Raw genomic sequence first — 24,320 nt, 5'->3', positions numbered from 1 at the left:
GTTTCTACACTCCTCCTCAATTAAATGATAATATGTGTGATATTAATATATAACAAAATATTATTAAATATTATAAATACAACTATTTAATTTGATAAGAGAATTTATAAAAAACAAAAAATAAGAAGATATGTAATTTCTCTTTTGATATTATTATTAGAGAAGATTTAGCAATTAAAAATATCATAACTATGTAACACTTATTATTATTTTCTAAATCGTGTTCACTTGTTCTTATATTTTCTAAATCATGTTCACTTGTACTTATAAAGAAACAAACGAATAAGTTGCATTAATTTAAATTAATAACCTATTTTATTCAAATATGTTAAGGTAATAAAACTATCTCATTATTAGGTTAATAATGGGATGTGTGGTACCATATTACAATAAGAATTTATTATATAAAAATATTTAACAAGACTAATTAAAAACAAAAGAATTTATTTAAATAAAAAATTACAAGTCAACGTAACAATAATTAAAAATTCAAAAAAAAAAATCCAAATTATATGTTTATTCCGGTACATCTCTTGTACCAAGCGTCGTCATCAAAATCTGTTTGTTACTTTGATCGTTTTTCCAATGGTTGCACAAATTGTTGTATGTTAAATTTCATGATTATTCTATTAGCGTCACTAAATTTAATCTTAATTTAATCTTTTGTTAAGTATTCGCACGCTTCATTTCATTGTGAAAATGATATGTCCCGCTCCTCCAAAAAATAGGGAGTTGTTTGCATGTATTTGTCATTGATTCCTCGGATATTGTCCATGCTTGAGTGCGTTTATCTTGTTTTTTGTTTTTTTTTTTCGGATTGTTAAGGTTCACTATGTTTTCAGACTAGGATTAAGATTGGGTTTCTTGAATGTATCAATAAAGGAGTGAGAAGTTGGGTTTTGAAATGTAACACAATGCAATTTCAGGATGATGAAATTAGGCAGGTGAAAATAGTTCTTTGAAATTTTGGACGGTGGGGTGATGGTGTTAAAGAATCAAAAACGAAAACATTTAGAGCAAACATTTATAGTGGATGTGTCAGAAGAGTTGGTATTGTTTAGTGACTTGTTTGAAGACAATGTAGAATAAACTAAATTGAAAGTAATAAAGAGTCTTTATAAGGTGCCAATAAAAATGGTTAAATTAGTTTGGTATTTATAAGAGGTAAAATAACATTTTAAATTCAACAAATTTGGTCGTTGGAATTAAATTAGAGGTGGGTATTTAGATCTCAGGACTGGACGGAACCGGAAACCGGATTCAGACCTGGTAAGCTTCAACAAGTCTAGTCTAAGGTTCATTTAGACTTGGTAAGTTTCAACAAGTCCAGTCCATCAATTTCTATAAAACTGATCTGGCTCGGTCTAGTCTAAATGTTTACCCCTACGTTCAAGAATCTGAAACTGGACATTGATTGGACATGAACCTGGACCTGATAAGCCTTAATAGTTTCAATCCAAGGTGCACCAATGTCTATAAAAATGATCCGGTCCAATAGTTGGTGTGGTCCAAATATTCACCGTTAAATTAAAGAGTAGAGGGACTACAATTCAAGCTGAATGTAAGGTATGCATTTTAACTAAAAATTTTAACATTATAATATTTAATACGTTAACCATGAAATTGTAAAAATTAAAAAATAATAACAGCCAAATTAATAAATTATTTTATAGAAAAGATTTTAATGCGATGAATAATTTTCCGCAAACAAGTTGAATCTAAGAGCATCTCCATCCTACTCTCATTCTCCATAATTTCCTCCATTTCTTCTTCCATTCCTCTTCAACCCTACCCCATTTCTTTCCCCATTTGAGAGGAAATGAATAGTATAACACCAAATATGGTGTTATACTATTCATTTCCCCCAAAATCGGGATGAACTTTGAGTTGTCGGTTTTAGCCACCCGTTTTATATATTTATATATTTATGGTTTTTTTACCTACTAATTATTATTTAAATGTAATATTTAATACTTATAGTATTGTGTTATATATTAAATTATATTAATTAATTATAAATATAAAGTTTCTTTTTGTTTATCAAATTCATATTAAAATTTAAATACATATTGAAAATTTTAAAACACAATTACATATTTTACAAAAGCTTATAATTACGTATTATAAATATAATATTATTTATTTAATATTATTTGTTAAAATCAAATTAGTAGAAGGGATGTATTTGATAATTTATATAAGTTAAAAGGATAGAATATACTTTTTGGGGATAAAAATAAGGTAAAAAATAAGTAAAGTTCCAGATGAAACACTATTTACCCCATTTTTTACTCTATTTTTAGGAGAAAAAATGAAAATGGGTTGGAAATGATATAAAGTATACATTTTAACTAAAATTTTTAATTATTAAAAACGAGTTAATTAAACATCATCCATGGTGAAAAGGAGCAATCTACCTATTATTGAAGATGGATTCAATCCTTGACTTCCATAAGGCCCAAATAATTACCCCGATTACCTTTCTTTTCTTTATGTTGATCCTCGAAGCCCGCTTCCAGACACACATTTGACATTACTTATGGACAAAGCAGAAACAGATGTTCAACTTCTTTCATCAGCAAAATTACAAAAAAGGACAAGTTGAGGAACTTATCTGAACAGCTTGTTGCATCAAATTTAATGCAACTGGAATCCTTTTCAAAAGCTACGTTTTTTTTGCCTATATGCTTTTAGCTTTTGTTAAAAAAACAAAGTTTTCTAATTATTTGAAAGTAAACTACTATTGTATTAATTCTTATGAGAAATTAGATTTTGTACAATGTCTACAAATATAACAGATACTTTTAATAAATAAATCTCTCTGTAATAAATAAATTCAATGTAAAATGGAGTATTATTTAACTTATGTATGTATGTAAAGTTTTTAATTATTGAAAGGGAATTTGTCATAAGTCTGTGTTTGGTTTTTAGGATACATTAAAATCACACACTCTGCAACCGCCGCCACAGGAACTGCAATCTTTACCCTCTCCCTGCCACCTCAATTTAATGGTTTACTCAAACAGATTCGTGTGATTGTTTACCATGCTCCTTGGAAACAGTGACTACCACATCAGTCACAAACTTTTTTTAATATTACTTTAATTCTCACAGTATACCTATTTTATTCGAACCCTTTAACTTATATACAACTTTCAAAACTTCATCATAAACTATTATGTATTGAACCTTATCACCTCATTCTACTAAAAATGATTTATGAGGTATTGGATTTGTTTATATTTGGTCAATTTTTTTTTTTTTTTTTTTTAATATATTATCGAACTTGTTGTTTGTGTTTAGGGATAATGATTTAGGAGGGTAATAAGCTTTTCAATTTGTCCGTATTAAGTCACTAAGATTTTTTTTGTGCGTATTAGATCAATATGATTGTTATTACCGTTTAGAAAGAATCTTTTTACAGGTTTTAACGGGTAAAAAAGATTATTTCTAAATGATAATAACAACCATATTGGTCTAATACGCACAAAAAAACTTTAGTGACCTAATACGGACAAACTGAAAACCTTATTACCCTTCTAAGTCATTAACCCTAATTTTAAAGACATTGAGAATATATGACCATCAACAGTAAACTACTTCGTTTAGAACTCGTGTCGTCCCATATAACCTGCTACTCCTCTATATGGCGAAGCTCTTCATCTATAGTCGTCCCTTTGGGGACATCCGATAAAATTGGAACGATACAAAGAAGATTAGCATAGCCCCTGTGCAAGGATGACACACAAATCGAGAAATGGTCCAAATAATTTTTTAACCCTTCGTTGTCTTCTCTGGAAACCTAATTCCCTTTTCAAATGTTAATAGAGTTCAATTGCAATTCTTACATTTTAGTAGTTCATCTACTGAAGTCATGATCAAACAACATGTGGATTCTATGGTCAGATTGATCTTCTTGTTGATGTCTTCAACCATTTGTGGCAAGTAAGGGTAATCTTTCTTTCTATAAAGTCTCCTTTAAGTTTTTTACTTTTCCTGTCATTAAGTTTCATGTTGTATAAACTTCTGTTTATGTGTTGTATATAGTATGTATGTATTTGTTTATGTGCTGATTTTTTTATTCATTTTGCAACTTCAGTTTCTTAGTTCATGTTGTGGTTTTACTTTTCATAAAATAATTGATAATAGACATCCTATACAAGTATCTGTTAGTTTTACATTTCCATTCGTTATCAAATGTAGACATTGATGGAGGTATCAAAGTGAGATTTTGTTTTTGTACATATGGATGTGTTCATCTAAACATTTAAATGATAAAAAAGAAGTTATTGATAAAATGTTGCATATTTATGTAATGAAGATCATCAATCATATGAGTTTCTGGACTAAGAAGTTCTGAAAGGGTTGTGAGATAAGTTTAAATGGAAGAAACTATTTTCAGTCAAATAAATCAGCCACATTGATTAGTAAGCATGTTTTCTAAATAATTAGGGTTAATGACTTAGGAAGGTAATAAGGTTTCTAGTTTGTCCGTATTAGGTCACTAAGGTTTTTTTTTTGCGTATTAGACCAATATGGTTGTTATTATCGTTTAGAAATAGTCCTTTTTACCCGTTAAAACCGGTAAAATGACTATTTCTAAATGGTAATAACAACCATATTGGTCTAATACGCACAAAAAAAACCTTAGTGACCTAATACGAACAAGTTGGAAACCTTATTACCCTCCTAAGTCATTATCGTTTGTGTTTATTATAACCTTTACTGAGTCATTTTCTCTTTAGTTATTTACAAAAAATCACATGTCATCTACTGTTTATATTAATGATTTTATGAGATTCATTCTTATTTCTCTTTAAAACATAACTCACAAAGAACATTATTCATGCATGTACAATTTTGTAATGCATTTACGTATTTATTAGTTGAATCTTGATTTAGTAGGTGCATTTCATGACTATATTTATAATCCCATTCTTAAATCCAAGTATCATAGATTATGGACAAGTTTATAAATGAGTAAAATCACAAGTACCGTGATCGAATTCATGAGATAAGATACAACATTAATATGTATAGGATCATGCAACTTTTGCAGACTTAACACCCTAACATACCGTGAGCTAAACGTTTATTCTAATAAAGATATCTACACAATAATATTTTTTTGCAGAAAATTGTTGACAACTAACCACAGTAAGCGTAGCATAGACTATGTTTTGACCAAACTACCCATTTAAAACTCTCATCATATATGGTCTAAGAAGGTTGTAGTCTTTGATACTTTTTAAATCTTTAATTTCATTTAATTTTTTGAGAAAAATGATTCTGTGAGGGTAAACCAACTGTTGAGTTTATACACAATTGGTCTGTTTCTTTGTTTTTTTTTTGTACACAATATAACATCGAACTTGTTGTTTATGTTCACCATAACCTTTTTAACGGGCCATCACAGGTGATTAGTCAAGAGGGTTATGGTGAACACAAACAATAAGTTTGATGATATATTAGATACAAAAAATAGGTCAATGTAAACAAACTCAAAACGGGACCATCACGGGTGATTAGTCAAGAGGGTTATGGTGAACACAAACAATAAGTTTGATGATATATTGGATACAAAAAATAGGTCAATGTAAACAAACTCAACAGTTAGTTACCTTTTATGTTATTTTCCCTTACATTTTATTATAATTATAGGTTTATTGTAGACGAAAAAAAATTAAAGTCTTCCTTTATTTATATATATATATATATATATATATATATATATATATATATATATATATATATATATATATATATATATATATATATATATATATATATCAAACACGCCTATAATCAAAGTTTTAATTTAATCCAAACAAAAAAAGAGAGAGAGAATGTACGGATAGTATATCACGAAATTTTTTTGTCAACGTAACATGTCACTAAAATGTTCTGTCGGTAAATTATAATTTTTTGGAGAAATTAAATATCATTTTATTTTTTATTCATGTTATATTTCTACTTATTTAGATAGTGATAAATGTTATTAAATTTATTTTAAATTTTAGTGGGATGTTAAATTTATACATTATCATCATTTTAAATTGTTAAAAAGAAAAGTATGAAAATTTTAATTTCTCATTTTTTTCGTCCATAATTTGTTATAAAAATGTTTCATGGGAAACCCGTAACAAAGTATTATTATGCCGATAACAACCAACAAAAATTTCGTAGGTAAAGTGTTACTAAATTTGTCGGAAAATTGTCTTAAAAACTTACACATATTTTTCCAACGCATTTTCTCATTCGGAAATATGTTAGGCGTTTCCAAAAGATTGATGACGTTTTTGGTCATTGGAAATCATCTTTTTATATTGGTGTCGATTCCAAAAATTTTAAACGGATTATGACCGGTTGTAATTCTGGTTTTCAATTTCTTAGAAATGTTGATCATTGGATACCCGTTTCAGGACCATATACTTAACTCCTGTTGGTGATATGTGGTAATTTACATGCTTTTGGCAAAAAAAAAATGGCACTCGATACCCATTAAAGACTTAAAACTTGTTCGGGACCATATACTTTAACTCCTCCGAATGATAATTATTAATTACATCTCTTAATACGTTAACAATATGAAGTGTGTGGTTGCATGTACCATCATATATTAATTCCTTATATTAGCTTTTGCTGTCACAACACTTCAAAAGGATTTGACCATATCAGGAGATTTCACATTTCGTAATGAATTTGTTTTGGTTAAGTGTGTAATAAATCCATACTGTTTTGTGTTTATGCATTTCAAACGAAGGGAAAATATCTACAAAGATCATATTTCATTTTTTTTTTTTAATGAAAATTATAAAATTATTTTATTTTAATTTATAGTGTCATTATATATACCTCTTGCTCACATAAAAAATCAAATATAATGTATACATATATTCACCCACTCATATAGGGTATAACACACAATTGGGGTATGTATAATATTAGCCTTGATTAATCACCTGGCTTCTAAATTGTAGTAGTTTATTTGATAGTTCCTTGTTGTTAGTTTTTTATATTATTACACATGCATACATTTTGATTGAATCTTTTTTTTTTTTTCTGAACCTTTTAATATGAAAAATTAGGAGTGTAGTTTATAAGTTATCTTACGAATAAGTTAGCTTATAAACTATTTAACAAGTTATGATAAACTATATATGAAGTATTATCTAACGGTAAATTACAATATATTATTAGCGTATTTTTATTAAACACAGTGTAAGTATAATGATTATTTATTTCTTTTGTAGAAAACATATAATTTCGTAATGGATTGTTCTTTTTTTAAATAGATATATATTAAAAAGAACACTAGCGAGGAGCTAGTTTAAAAACCAATTACAAAATGTGTAGAGTATGTTGCATCTAACAAACTCAAGTAAAAGAGAGTTTTCTATTACGATTAAGGATGTCAAAAAGTCTCGTGGGACTCCATTTCTGATTTGATAAGTGAACATCATTAAGTATAGAACTCGAAACCGTGAATTGGGTAAGCTCCACACCTACTCGTATAAGCCTTCTTCATTGCAATTCCAATCACCTTTAAGTGGTCTACTAGTAAAGAAATCGAGATTGTCTTTCCTTGCACTCCAAGGCTTATCTAGTTTCCTTATTACTAGCTTTTATTAGTTTTCTTTTAGTTTCCTTCTAAGTTTCAAATTTCCTTAATCGATTTTAGATTCTCTTGTATTTAAACCCTTTTGACCAGTTGAATGAGTTAAGATTTTGCAAATACCAAAATTTTTATGGTATTAGAGCAGGCCTAGATTTGATCTATTTCAAACGTCAAAGGCATTATGGTAGAAGATTGTAACACCTGTTCTAGGTATTATTAAAAAATTTCAAGTTTTAGGGTTTTAGTCGTGGACTCGACGAATTGGGGAGCTCCAACTCGTCGAATAGAGTCATTTATGAGGACGCGGAATTTAGATCCTACTCGACGAGTCGGAATGCCCCGACTCGACGAGTAGGCACTGTAACAAGAAACCCTAATTTTCAGGGGTTTGTACCCTATTTAAATAACTTATGGCTCATTTGCAGCCTCTTCAATCATTCCTAGAGCCAGTGAAACCCTAGTTTGAGCCTTGCACTTTCTTGAGAGAGAGAGAGAGAGAGAGAGAGAGAGAGAGAGAAAGAGAGAGAGAGAGAGAGAGAAAGAGAGATTTTGATAGTGAGTTTTGGTGTGTTTGTGAAGATTTTAGAGTTTGAAAAAGAGGAAGCAAAGAGGAAAGCAGTAGATCTGACATCCACTTTGGATTGGTGACCATATTGAGGTATAAAGTCACTATCTTGACCTTTAGTTTCTTAGATCTATTTTCTTGGATATAAATGGTCACTTTTGGTGCCAAAAGGGTGTCATCTTTGGATCTGGACTTGTCACAAGAATATGGTTCCAAATATGTACCCTCTAGGTCTTCAATGACATAAAGTTGCTCACTTTATGCAGCTTAGGCACCTTTCCATGCATTAAGACCTTGTAGGAACCTTAGTTTTGGTGTTTTAACCTTGTAAGGGCTTGCATGCATGTAAAGTTTGCAACTCTATGTGTAACTACACTAGGAGAGGTTCGATTTGAAGTTTGGGACATTGGATCTCACTGGAAAGGACTGAACACAAAAAGGATTGGAGGAACTCGTCGAGTCCCAATATGGAAATATTTCATATTTTCCATACAACAACTCATTATTAATAGACTCCCGTCTATTCATAATAATATCAATATGGTCCATCAATTACTATACTTCCAACTATCCTTAAGCGACCAATCATTGGAGAACCTTAGATTGTCCTTAATAGTTCTTTAACCACTTTTAGTCCTATCCGATTCTATTCTTTTTTTTTCCTCTTAATGCCCTAGGCATTTGGAAAATTAGAACACGAGAATATTATAACATATGCAATCGATCTTATACCTAAATCATATGGGATACGATTTATAATTTCCAACAAAAAGACATGATACTTGAACAGTCTTTTGCTATAATATTTCTATTTTCCATGTTCTCACAATTCAAATTATGATAAGGGATGCCGATGATCATAATCAAATTTTGAGAACGTAATTAATATTTCCATATATAGAATTTGTTTATGTTGAACCATTCCAACATAACATTCATATATATTTGACTAAATTTGATTAAAAACTCAATCTAAGCTTTTAGATTTTAAAATGAAGTATGAATTCCTTTCCCTTAATTATAGCAAAACAACATTTCAAAACCTTGCAACTTTACGAATTAAAACTTTTGTTTTTCTATAATTAACATTGCTAACTTGCAACAATAATAATTATGCTGCCACTAGCATAACAATTATTATCTTACTAGCATAACACTTATGCTCCCACTAGCTTTGACATGTACTCAAAAATCATCTAGACTTCTAGAAATCAATATTTATTGACTTTCATTACCAAAGTTCAAATTTCTGATACGAAATGCTTTGATAAGACTTTATCTAGGCTTCTCAAATTCATACACCTTTCCTAAGATAGCTCACATGTGTGTCTAAACAATTTAAGAGCATACATCAATAAGTCTCAAATGTTTAGACCTTTTGCCATTTCTCACAATTGGAATTATGAAAAGGGATACCGTAATCATAATCGAATTTGAGAATGCAAATATCATAACTGCTATCTCCTCAAAATCTTCTTAGTGAAAGCATTTCCTCACCATCATTTTCATGAATCGGATAGAAACCTTATGACACTTAGATTTTACGGTGTATGTGTTCCTATCCATGTGAATTTGTCATAACCATAATCACAAGACAAGGTTAGTGACAAATCCAAACTCATATGGATTGAACTTGTTCAATCTTACTTTCTTGCCACCTGGCAGCACAAAGGGCCTACCATGCCTTCCAAGTTGTTATACAAACAATTGAGAACTCACATACATAGTCAACTTAACTAGAATTGGCACAGAAACAAGAATATGTCAACACAATAGGTTACAAACCTCAAGTCGTGTGCTAGTGATAAACAATAAGTTTTATTCTTGATTAGTTCTCGAAACTTGTCAAGATCTTTAAGACTCCCATTGACCTCTTGACATATAAGATTCTCTGGTCAAGAATCATTCCTTGACAAACAAATAATCAAGAGTTAGTGCAGATTTTTATCAAGACAAACACCTCACACAATTGGTCATAGTTGGTCTTTGTGTTATCCAAAACATCAAAAATTACCAAATTTAAATTTACAAGAGTAAGAAACTTTTTACTCTACATTTGAAAAGTGTTATAAACCTTCCTTAAGATATATCACTCAAGGCTTAATCTTGGAGTATGACTCTAAGACTTGATATCGGAACGGATTATGACTCATCTTCTTGAGTTAACCATTTCAACAATTCACGAGTCCTCTTCTTATCCATACATATGCACTAAGATATCCTTAGAGGATCAAGTGTGATATGGTTTTCCATAATCATTAAGATGAACATAAACACGATACTAAAGTACTCTCCTATCTTTTCAGATTGGAGAAACTTTTATCTTTCTGCCCAATTTGATTCTTCTCATTCTTTCTGCCATTCATTGAAACTTTCCAATGTTCAGAATTATACTTCAGCTTGTAAGTATAACCAGATTTACTAACTTTAGTAAATCATGATGAATAGTCTTATAGTTCTTTGTGGTGGACCTGACCAGTGCACACCCAATGTACCCAATCCACTAGTCCTTTATTTAACTCACATATACATGTGAACAAGGAATTTGTCTTAATTTGCCAAAGATGAAAATTCTTATTCATCACACAATACCGGTCACATGATTCTAAGTTTCTATCCAATTGAAACTTGGGTGATGAGAATCTTTCCTTATTTGGTGAATTTTGACACTACCACAAACGAGAGAATCAAATCTATTTTCCAATATTCCTATCAATGGAAACATATAAACTACAATTTTCACAAATTCCATTGTAAGGAAACTTTAAAAAAATAAAAATAAAAACTTTTTTTTATTTATAGAAGTGCGGAAAACATATCCTTACAATGCAATTACAAGTGAAAATTATGTAAGAAAATATTTCTTAGCAATCTATCATAACTCTTAAGCAGCAGATCAAGAATCTGATCATCGAACCATGCGATTGACATCCATTTCATTGCGATCAGACTCGGCCTACTCTTCTCTTAAGCTTCCTTTGTTTTCTTCGATTCAACAAAACATCAAAATGCGACCTGGTCACATAATGTATTAAGAATCTCCAAATAGGAACTTAATAGAGTTAGATAGTGGACTTACTTGAAGCAAAGTCATACACTCTGACTTTACCATCCTTATGATCCTTCAGGTAGATATGGCAGCTTCGCAACCAACACCCCTTCTCTTGGCAATAAAACATTTGGACTCTTTGAGAATGACACAAGGGACAATCTCAAACTTAGCCCTTCTCTTTACCATCTGGTCAACTGGTTGACTATAGCTAATCCATTTCCATTGGGAAGAGAAGACTTTTTTGGACTTCCAATGCTTCCATTGTCAATGTCCATGAAAGTTTGGGAAGTAGATCTTCCAATCAACTTTGATTTTCCAATGCACTAAATCATTCTTGATTCAGCAGCAACAAGCAAATATACTAGATCAATAAGGGTCATGTCGTGATCTTCCATATAGTAGTCCTTAAAGAACCCGCTATATGACTTAGGAAGCGATTGAAGAACCCAGTCAACAACAAACTTCCTTGAGACTTCGACACCCAACTCTCCCAATGTGGTCAATGTGTGACTTTATGTCCAAGACATGTGTACACACAGACCTTCCATGTTGGTGTTTGCTAGCCAATAGGGCTTGAGTGAATTTGAACTTGTGGGTTAAGGAGAATTATTGGAGGAGGTGGAGGAAGTGAAGCATGATTTTCCATCTCCATGATCCAATCATGGGACATCATCTTCATGAGGAAAGCTTGGTTCAAAAGATTTGGGAAGACCATAGTTGTCTGAACTAGACATCTACATGGGAGAAATTCAAGTTTAGTTGATTTTAGTCCTTAATATAACACCCAAATGAAATATCAAGGCTAGGACCCAACATAATACTTTACAATTTGGAAGAGGGATGTCGTAATCCAAACTGCAAAATATTTGAATGGTAGGCAAATGACGATTTGCCAAGTTTCACCATGAAAAATGAAATTGATTATTAAGTTTTAAATGAATTGAAATTCCTAAATCTTTTGAGATTCATTGAAATTTTCAATGGCATGTTTAAATATCGATTGCGCCCTTCAAGTTTGTGACTAGGATGCTGAGGATCACAAACAAGGTGTGAATAACCATGCAAATTAGCTTGGTACACCCAATGTTACAACCACCTAATCAATGTGCCGGTTAACCACACGCGCTCCATTGATCTATGATTAACATTAAGCTACCCTTTGCCACACACTTTCAGTCCCAAATTAGTGTGTCGATTAACCACACACGCTCCACTAACAACTTAACAAGGTGAAAAGTGAAATTTCATGGGTTAGCACCAAATTCACATTTTTCCTACGTAACTAAGATTGGGAATTTATAAGTGTTTAGTTACTTATTATTTCTTTATACTTTTAATTGGAATTTAAAAGTCCTGTCAAAATTGTTCAGCTAACGACCCTCCACCAGTCAAGGAAGCGGTGGGTGAGAGTGGACACCCATTAAACTGCCATTTTTTAGGCAGTAACCTTATATCCCCTTATAGATCGACTTCGTGAATGAGGCCTATTAATGGTAAGACTGACTTTACTCTTATATATATATATATATATATATATATATATATATATATATATATATATATATATATATATATATATATATGTTAAACCTATAATATTATAATATTATAAGGGTAGAATTTTAAAGTTTAAAATTCTAGGGTTTGGAACTAAATGTTTCAAAAGTTAGACTTTTATATTTACAAATTCCAACACTTGAGGGCAAGTTTTGAACAATTCAAAAACTTTTTGGAAACCATAACTTATGAGTTTAATATAGGTTTAAATGAAAAGACTCTTGAAAATCCATAACTTGTCCTCAAGTTATGGAGTTCATAATACCATTTACGAGAAAAAGACTCTTCATGTTCATAACCTATGACTTTAATGATTTCTTTAAAAGAAAATTTTTAATTTTCCTTAATTTGAGGACAAGCTATGGAATTCATCAAAATCATTTAGATCAAAAATTCTAACAAGAAAATCAAACAATTTATTTATGATCTAAATTAAATTCATAAGAACAAGACAATTCAAATCAAACAAATTTCATATAATTAGCCTAACCATATAAACTAATATATCACATGAAACTTTGACAATTATCTTTTAAATTGGATAAGCATGATCATTACCACATCGAAAATAAGTTTATAAGTTCAAAAAAAGTTTAGGGTAATGATCCTAGTCCAATTCCAGCCAAAAAAACTCGAAAAACTCTATTATTGGGCACTAACTCGTCGAGTGCAAGAGCTGAATCAATGAGTTGGATGACTTTGTGAGGTGAGTCGGCGAGTCCCCCAGTAGACTCAGTGAGTCCACTGTCCAAAAAGCCAAAATTTTAGTTTTTCAAGCTTTTTAACACAAGTTGCATCAAGTATAATTGAAAACAAGCCTAGTGTCTGATACAAATGTTGGGTTTTGAGCATTCCAACAATCCTAAGGTGTACATGCAACCCTAAATAACTTGGATCTATGTTTTCTCTAGTATACATGCAAACTTTCATTTTCCAAGGTATTTCCCTAACTAGTATACAAAGCTTTGATACATGAGTAATAAAACTAGTTAGATAACATACCTTTTCTTGTGGCTTGAAAACCTTGAAGCTTTTGGCCATTAAGAACTTAGCACCAATAATGTGAATGCCTCAAATGGAATCACAACACACCTAGGACAAAAGGGTGACTCTTGAGAGAGAATTCCTTTCTCTAAAAAACGTCTCATATGAACTCTAAGAACATAGGTCACGATATATATATATATATATATATATATATATATATATATATATATATATATATATATATATATATATATATATATATATATATATAGGATTCCAAGGGTCATGGGTAAACCCTAATCCATACCCATGAGTTTATGATCTATGGTTTAGGGGGTCCAACTCTTTATGTATCCATACATAAACTTAGTCCAACATGGATCATAAGCCTAAACACACACAGACACACACACACACACATATATATATATATATATATATATATATATATATATATATAATTTACACAATTTGTAACATCCGGATTTTTGGGTACGCTATTTTAATTAATTATTTTGAATTAATTGGAGGGACTCTACGAGTTGGTGCCTCAACTCATCGAGTAGGGTCGTGTTTAGATAACGAGTTTAATGAATGGACTCGACGAGTACGGTATCCGACTCGACGAGTCGATGCTGATAAGGAAAACCGTAATTGCCAGGGTTTGGGACCTATTTAAAGGCCCTTATGGCGTTCATTTGCAGCCACACAAACCCTTATAAAACCCTAATCACCCTTGAGAGATTTGAGTGAGAAATAGCACCTTTGTGAGCTTCTTGGTGTGTTCTTTGAAAGGAAGGAGAAAACTTTCAAGGTTGGAAGCAAGGAGGTCGTGGGATTGGCTGGTATTTCATGCCAGACTTCTGTATTAGGTACAAATATGCACCTAATCTCTTGTATTGAATAGATCTCTTGGATTTTGGTTCTTTACCCTCTTTTTGTAACACCCAAAGTTTCGAAGGCCAAGAAAGGAAAGAAAAGTCCTAATTTAAGGGTAGACTCGGCGAGTCCAAGGAGGGACTCGGCGAGTCCGAGCGGGATCCGGGTCGAGGAGTAAGCGACCGACTCGGCGAGTCGGCCAAGGTGACTCAGTAAGTCAGGATTGAACGAGGAAAACCCTAATCCTGGGAGTTGTATCCTATTTAAAGGGTGTTATGTCCCTCCCTCAGCCCCCATATCACCCTAGAGAGCCAGTGCACCCTTGATTTCGGGAGAGCTTCCATCATTTTGAGAGTTAAAGCTTGGAGGAAGGAACTTTGGGGAAAGGAACTTGAAGGGCAAGTAGGTTGCTTCAAGGAGGAGGTGTAGATCCGAGATCTACTTCAGTGGTGTTCATCTTGGAGGTAACAAGCTGTTATCTCCCCTCATTTGCACCTAGATCTTTGTGTGTGTTTTGGGCATTCTTGGCTTAAGAGTAACCTTTGAGCTAGAGGTTCAGATCTGAGGTTGCTACCTCAGATCCATGCTTATTTTGGTCTAGAATTCCGTAAAGTATCAGCCCTTGAGTGGATCATGGAGCCTTTTTGCCTTAAGCCCTAGTTTATAGCATATTTTGCCTAGATCTCCTTCTCTACACGTAAAGTTTGCAACTTTACGTGGGGAAAAGGCTTGGGAAGGGTGGATCTACAGTTTGGAGTTCATGCATGACTCAAATGTCCTCTGCATGTAAGGAGATCTGAAGGGACTCGACGAGTCCTTTGAGTGGACTCGGCGAGTAGCATGAAGTTGTGGAGAAACTCGACGAGTGGGATGAACAACTCTTTGAGTCGTATGAAGATTGCCTTGTACTTGGCGAGTCTGTTCTTGGACTCGGCGAGTCAGGTCGCGAAATCCCAAACCCTTCGAGTTGAGACTCGAATCAGTGAGTCGGGTGGAGACTCAGTGAGTTGGACAGGTCAGGACTCAGAAATCGGTAGACTCGGCGAGTCATGGACTGACTCGGCGAGTCGAGTCGCGAATGGAAGGAATCTGATCATTTTGAACTCGGCGAGTCAGTAGGGTGACTCGGCGAGTATGGTTGACCTGGAAGGTTGACTTTGACCAGGACTTTGACCTTGACCAGGGTTGACTTGGTTGTCTTTCGGGGGTCAGTTAGACTCAGTGTTGCATTGATATTGGTAGTTCGGGGAGCAAGGGGAGCAGGAGTTCCGTGACCTATCGGGCAGCAGCTAGTGAGATCTTCAGCAAGTTCAACCAGTGCAGGTGAGTTTCCCTTTGTGTGAATGGGTCTAAGGCCACAATGCCGGCCCATGTAGTTGCATTGATATTGATAGTTCGGGGAGCAAGGGGAGCAGGAATTCCGTGAGCTGTCGGGCAGCAGCTAGTGAGATCTTCAGCAAGTTCAGCCAGTGCAGGTGAGTTTCCCTTTGTGTGAATGGGTCTAAGACCACAATGCCGGCCCATGTAGTTATGAGTAGAAGACCCGGGGGTTAGCCCTAGGCACAGTATGCTTGTATTATTTTCAGGACGAGGTCCAGTAATAGCGGGCGGGTGCCCAAGGAATTGTTTATATGATAGTTTATACTTGTTGTCTGTGTGATACATGTATGTGCCTGGTAGGGAGGTGAGTGTGGGCGAGGTCCCGTATCTCACCAATAGCAGAGTGTGGATGGGGTTCCATATCTCATTAGTAGCAGAATAGGGGCGAGGCCCAAACTAGAACAGGAGTGAGAGTAGGCTAGGCCCGTACCTCACTACCATTAGGAGCGTGGAAGGGGTCCCATGACTCATCAGTAGCAGGACATGGGCGAGGCCCAGGATAGGCGAGGCCTTAGGACAGAACCAGTTGCATGTGTTAGTTATGTGTTGTGAAATGTTTATGTGTATTATGTTGGGTTTTGAGCAATCTAACACTTCCTAAGTGTGCATGCAACCCTAATAAACCTTGGATCTATGTTTGTCTAAATACATGCAAAATAATAATTTTTCCAAGGTTCATAAACTATCTAACATGGCATGGGGTACTTTTAAACATAAAAGAATTAGATGGGATTACATACCTTTTGATGATGAGTTTGATTCCTAAGGAGTTTGAGGGCCAAGCACCAATAGTGTGAATGCCTCAAATGGAATAACAAATCACCACAAACTCTTGGAAAACTTTGAGAGAGTGTATACACACTATAAAATCGGCCACACACAAACACACATACTATAGTTACACTAGTTTCACTAGTGGCTAGGCCCGTACCTCACTACCATTAGGAGCGTGGACGGGGTCCCATGACTCATCAGTAGCAGGACATGGGCGAGGCCCAGGATAGGCGAGGCCTAAGGACAGAACCAGTTGCATGTGTTAGTTATGTGTTGTGAAATGTTTATGTGTATTATGTTGGGTTTTGAGCAATCTAACACTTCCTAAGTGTGCATGCAACCCTAATAAACCTTGGATCTATGTTTGTCTAAATACATGCAAAATAATAATTTTTCCAAGGTTCATAAACTATCTAACATGGCATGGGGTAGTTTTAAACATAAAAGAATTAGATGAGATTACATACCTTTTGATGATGAGTTTGATTCCTAAGGAGTTTGAGGGCCAAGCACCAATAGTGTGAATGCCTCAAATGGAATCACAAATCACCACAAACTCTTGGAAAACTTTGAGAGAGTGTATACACACTATAAAATCGGCCACACACAAACACACATACTATAGTTACACTAGTTTCACTAGTGGCTATTTCATGCAACATAAGCATGCTTATATAGTGTACATGATTAGGGTGAAACCCTAATAACCAATGACCTTTCCTTTTCCAAGGATCCATGGGTTAAAAGCTCCATGGATCATCCATGGACTTCCATACAAGCCTAGCCCATTAACAAATGAGTATTAGCCCACACCATATAAAACCAATAGCCCACAATCTAATTAGTCTTCCTTTTAATCTCTAAATTAATTCATAATTAATTTAAGACTAAGACTAATTAAATAACATGACTTCATATTAATATATTATAACTTATAATATATTAATAATCATATGTGTATAACTCTCATAAAATTATCCATAAATAGTTTGGATGAAATGCAACCCAAATGGACCATGCCGGGTCGGGTCAAGTATATACCAAATAAGTTATGGACTTAGACACCTTATCCAACAGACTCCCACTTGGATAAGTCTAATAACTATATTTGCGTATGTTACTTCAGGAACCAACCAGCAATCGTAGCTCTCGAAAACTCTGTTGAACTATGAAGCGCCATTTTAGATAAGTGATCGTATAATCCTCTGTTCTCATGATATCAGCCGGACAAATACATGGAACAATGTCGTACTTATTGTCCAACAGTTTGTTTCCCGATTTTCGATTTGTTTGACAAAGAACTTAATCGAACACATCAATTTAGTTCTGACCGGCCGGTACAAAGGTCACAACAAAATCATCGAGGGCCCCAGATATCGCTTCTATTTCTAGAAGGAACAGATAAACTTCGAGTCATATACTTGTTCTACTAATTGTTGAATTGTACACAAAGGCACGTTTTATAACATCAAGTTACTGATGCGTTTACGTGCAATCAATGCACAACCAACTCATAGGTAACAACTCATATCTCTAGGTTTGAAGAATTATATGATATTACCTTCTCACGATCACTCGAGATAAATTCCATGAAGTGATACAAGTGAGCGTGGGTTTATTCCAATACTCATAACTTATGAGCACTTATGAATGTTGTACCAACCATTGCCATGACTAAACCCATTTAGCCATCTACAAACCCGATTCATGACAGTCTTGATTCATACCTACTTCCAACATATGAACGACTGTGGAGTGTTTAAATAAGTTAGTCATTCGAAAGAATAACCTAGCTATTTTGGAAGTCAAAACATGCAAAGTGAAACACAATAATAATCGAATCCAATATGGTCTCAGAACCCTTTTGAATATAAATAGAATAACCTTTTATTTATCAACACATTGTTTACACATTATTCATTGTATAATGTTTCAAACAGTCAACTTAAGACTTGAATAAAAACAATAGTCGTCCCATGCTCCTGGCATGTACACTTTGTTTTTCTAGACAATAGTTATGCCATACTCCAAGTATGCACACTATGTTTGTCTATGATCCTTACATTGTGATGTAGATCAATTGAACATGATTCCAATGATACTCATTTCACAATCCAAAATCCTTATTGTAAATGTGAGAATTTCTAATTTCTACCATTTACCAAAAATCTGTTAGACTTTAAACTTATATGCATTGATCCTCTCATAATGATTATGCGCAAGGTCACCAAAACCTTGTCATCAGTCATTACAGAGGATTCCAAAGGAGATCAACTCTATGGAAACGAAGTCTCATATTCAAAGTACATTGCTTTGAACATCCTTATTACATTAAGTTTTTCCAATGTTACATAGATTGAATAACTTCCTCCTATGGAGACATTTCCATAGTCCCATTTTGACTATCACTTCTGAACAAGAGTTACCTCTTTTCAGAACATGTCAATACGGTCCTTTCCGACAACTTACATCATACTTCCAACTTTCCCTGAGCAACCAATCTTTAGCAAACCTCAGATTGTCCTCGACAATTGCTTAATCACTTTAGTCATATCCAGTTCTAGAATTTTCCCTTCTAAATGCCCTGAGCATTTGGAAAATTTAGAAAAGATGAATATTATAGCACATGCAATTGATCCTATATCCGAAGCATATGGTACACGATTCATGATATTTGACATAAAGACATGATACTAGACTAGTCTTTTGCTACAATATTTTTTATTTGCCATGTTTTCAAAATTTAACTATGAAGAGGGATGTCGTAGTCATAATTGAATTTTGAGAACGCAGTATATACAGAATTTCCTTAAGTCGAACCATTCAGACATAAAATTCATATATATGTCCTTGACTAAAGATAATTAAAATCTCAATCTAAGCTTCTAGAATTGAAATGAAGTATAATTTCCTCTCCCTTAATTATAGCAAAACAATTTTTCAACCCCTTCAACTTCACGAATTGAAACTTTTGTTTTTCTATAATTAACATTGCTGACTTGCAACACTAAACGTAATAATCATGCTCCCACTAACATGATGATTATCAGCATAACATTTATGCTCCCACTAGCTTTGACATGTATTCAGAAATCGGTTGGACTTCTAAAATTTAGATTCATACACCTTTCCGTAGATAGCTCACCTGTGTGTCTAAGCAATTTCAAGAACTATGAAAAGGGATGTCGTAATCATAGTCTCAATTTCTTATACCTTTGCCATTTCTCACAAGTCCATGTTAGTGTGCCGGTTAACCACACACGCTCCACTAACGACTTTTGAAAATGCAAATAACACAATTGCTATCTACGTAAAATCTACTTAGTGAAAGCGTTTCCTCACCATCATTTTCATGAATCGGAGAGAAACCTTATGACACTTAGATTTTATAGTGTATGAGTTCCTATCCATGTGAATTTGTCAAAACCGTAATCACTAGATAAAGTTAGTGACAAATTCAGCCTTACATGTATTAAACTTGTTCAATCTTAGTTTCTTGTCACCTTGGTAGCACAAGGCCCACCAATGCTTCCAAGTTGAACTCTGATAACTCACATGCAAATTCAACTTATTTGAAGTAGGTACATAAATAAAAATTATGTCAACACGATAGGTTGCAAACCTTAAGTCGTGTGCTAGTGATAAATTACAGGTTTTACTCTTGATTAAATCTTGAAACTCTTTCAGGATCTTTAAGGCTCCCACTGTCCCCTTGACATATAAGTTTCCCCTTTCAAGAACCATTCCTTGAAAAAAACAAATATTCAAGGGATAGTGCGGATTCTTATCAAGACTAACACTTTACACACTTGGTCTTAGTTGGTCTGTGTCTCATCCAAGACATCACAACTTACCAATCTCAAATGTACAAGAGTAGAAAACATTTTACTCTTACATTTGACTAGTGTTAATAAATCTTCCTTTATGTCACTCAAGGTTACAATCTTGGAGTATGACTCTAAGAACTGTTTTGGAACGAAGTATGATTCATCTTCTTGATTTTAACCAATCCAACAATTCATGACCTCTCTTCTTAGCCATAACAATGCACTAAGACATCCTTAGAGTATGAATTTGTGATATGGTTTCATAATCATTAAGATGATCATGAAATATGATACTAAAGTACTCTCCCATCCTTTCAGATTTGAGAAACTTTTATCTTTCTGCCTAATTTGTTTCTTCTCATTTGTTTTGTCATACATTGTAACCTTTCCAATGTTACAGAATTATACTTAACCTTATAAGTATAATCATATTTACTAATCTTTAGTAAATCATGACAAATCAATCTTTGTGGTCGACCTTGACCAGCGCACACCTAGTGTACCTAATTCCTTAGTCCTTCAATTGACTCACATATACATGTGATCAAAGAATTAGCCTTAATTTTCAAAGATGAAAATTCTCATTCATCATACAATACAACTTGTATGATTCCAAGTTTCTGTCCAATTGAAACTTGGGTGATGAAAAACTTTCTTCATTTGGTAAATTCATACACTACCACAAATGAAAGAATCAAATCCACTTTCCAATATTGCTATTACTGGAAACATATAAGCAACAATTTTCCACAGATGCCCTTGTAAGGATATTTTTAAAATAAATAAAATTAAAACCCTTTTTTTCTGTTATTTTAAAACTTTGCGGAAAAACTTATCCTTACAATCCACATGAAAACCTTGTTGTTATCTATTCATAAGCAATATATTATAATTCTTAAGCAACAGCTCAAAATTCTGATTACCGAACCATGCGATCGAAACCCACCTTCGCAATCAGAATCAACATATACTTACTTTAAGCTTCCTATATTTTCTTTGATTCTTAAAAACATCAACATGTGACCCATTCACATTATGTAATAAGAATCTCCAAATAGGAACTTAATGGAGTTAGTCAGTGGACTTTAACTGAAGTAGAGTCAAACTTTTTGACTTGATCAATCTTATGATCTTTCAGGTAAATATGGCATCTTCGCAACCAGTGTCCCTCCCTTTGGCAATAAAACATATAGACCCTTTGGTAATGGCCCATGAGACTATCTCAGACTTAGCCTTTCTCTTTACCATTTGGTCAACCGAGTTGACTATAGCCGATCCCTTTCCATTGGGAAGAGAAATGCTTTTCTAGATATCCAATGCTACCATTGCTAATGTCCATTTAAGGTTTGGGAAGTTGTTCTTTTAATCAAATTTGCTTTACTGGTATTCCAAATCATTGTTGATTCCACAACACCAAGCAAATAGATAAGATCATTAAGACTCGTGTCATAGTCTGTCTCATAGTAGTCCCAAAGGGACTCACTATGTTACCAAGAAGGTGATTAAACATCCAACTTTCACAAGACTTTGACACCCAACTCTCCCGGCTTGTCAATATGTGACTTTATCTCCAAGATATGAGCACACATAGACTATGCTTGCCAATAAGGATTGAGTGACTTTAAACTTTTCAAGAACTTGTGGGTGAGGGAGAATAATTGGAGGAGGTGGAGGAAGTGAAGCATGATGTTGAGGGACACCATCTTCAAGAGGTTTGGGAAGATCATAGTTGTCTGAACTAGACATCTATAATGGGAGAAAATCAAGTTAGTTGATTCAAAATCCTTAATATAATACCCAATATGAAATATTAAGGCTAGGACCCAACACAATATTTTATAATTTGGAAGAGGGATGCCGTAATCCAAGCTATAAAATATTTGAAGGTAGGCGAATGACGATTCACCAATTTCCACCATGAAAAACGAAATAATTTATTAGGTTTTAATTGGATTTGAAATTCCTAGATCTTTTGAGATTCATTTAACTTTTCAATGGCATGTTTCAATCTCGAGTGTGCCCTCTCAAATTTTGTGACTGGGATGCCGAGGATCACAAAACAAGGTGTGAATAACCATACCAATTCACTTGGTACCCTTAATATTATCACCTAATCAATGTGCCGGTTAACCACACACGCTCCATTGATCTATGACAAACATTAAGTTACCCTTCGTGATCCTTACTAGTCCAAGTTAGTGTGTCGGTTAACCACATACGCTCCACCAACGACTTGGTAAGGTACAAAGTGTGAATTCCATGGGCTAGCACCAAATTCACATTTTTCCTAAAGTAACCAAGATTGGGAATTAAATAAAAAATATTTAGTTACTTTATAATATTCATTATACTTTTAATGAGAATTTAAAGTCATTGTCCTACCCGTTCGGCTAACGACCCTCCACCGATCAAGCAAGCGGTGGGTGAGAGTATACACCCATTAAGTCGCTATTTTATAGGCAACAACCTTATACCCACCTTATAGATCGGCTTCGTGAATGAGTCCTACTAACGGTAAAACGACTTGTTCTTATACATATATATATAATAATTAACCATTAATGTTATAAATAGTATAAGTGTTGAATTTTAACTTTTAAAATTCTAAGTGTTGGAATTAAAGTTTATTAAAGTGTGTGAAACTTTTCCAAATTCCAAAACTTGAGGACAAGTTTTGTAACTCTTCAAAACTTTTCATTTCATAACTTATGAATTAAAGGTTCATAAAATGAAGACTCTTCATTTTATGTAACTTATGTGTTTTTAATGTGTGTTAAAGAAAAGTGACCTTTGGATATCCATAACTTGAGGACAAATTATGGATTCCATTAAAACACATAAATGATCAAGAATTAATCCTAAACAATTCAGCAAATAATTTCTATCATCTTCTAAATTCATAAGAACATGAACATGATTATCAAAGTTTCAAGAATTATATGAACACATACAAAGCATGAAATTTTGATATATGCTATTGTAAATGGATTAGAACAAAAATTACACCAACTAAAATAAGTTTTAAAATATCAAAACAATTTAGGGTAAAGTTTCTAGTCCATTTCCAGCAGCAAAAGTCGAAAATCTGCATTCTGAACCTTCTACTCGCCGAGTGCACGAACCTACTCGGCGAGTAGGATGAATTTTGCCTTGGACTCGACGAGTCCCCCCATGGACTCGGTGAGTCCATCATGCAGACGGCAAAAATTTCAACTTTTTTCACTATTGTGCATCAAGTATCAAACAAGCAAGCCTAGGCTCTGATACCACTGTTGGGTTTTGAACAATCTAACACTTCCTAAGTGTGCATGCAACCCTAATAAACCTTGGATCTATGTTTGTCTAAATACATGCAAAATAATAATTTTTCCAAGGTTCGTAAACTATCTAACATGGCATGGGGTACTTTTAAACATAAAAGAATTAGATGAGATTACATACCTTTTGATGATGAGTTTGATTCCTAAGGAGTTTGAGGGCCAAGCACCAATAGTGTGAATGCCTCAAATGGAATCACAAATCACCACAAACTCTTGGAAAACTTTGAGAGAGTGTATACACACTATAAAATCGGCCACACACAAACACACATACTATAGTTACACTAGTTTCACTAGTGGCTATTTCATGCAACATAAGCATGCTTATATAGTGTACATGATTAGGGTGAAACCCTAATAA

At 33.6% G+C, this 24,320-nt stretch overlaps 1 non-coding gene across 1 annotated transcript; it reads left to right on the top strand.

Annotated features, from left to right (window-relative positions):
• Positions 1–3,671: 3,671 nt before the first annotated feature.
• Positions 3,672–3,772, top strand: LOC144999438 (U6 spliceosomal RNA). The gene has a single exon (XR_013660906.1). It is a non-coding gene; the product is annotated as a U6 spliceosomal RNA (small nuclear RNA).
• The last annotated feature ends 20,548 nt before the right edge of the window (positions 3,773–24,320 follow it).

This window comes from Lactuca saligna, chromosome 5 (assembly GCF_052625555.1).
Source record: "Lactuca saligna cultivar CGN05327 chromosome 5, ASM5262555v1, whole genome shotgun sequence".
NCBI lineage: Eukaryota > Viridiplantae > Streptophyta > Magnoliopsida > Asterales > Asteraceae > Lactuca > Lactuca saligna.
This window is presented reverse-complemented; position numbering and strand designations above follow the sequence as displayed.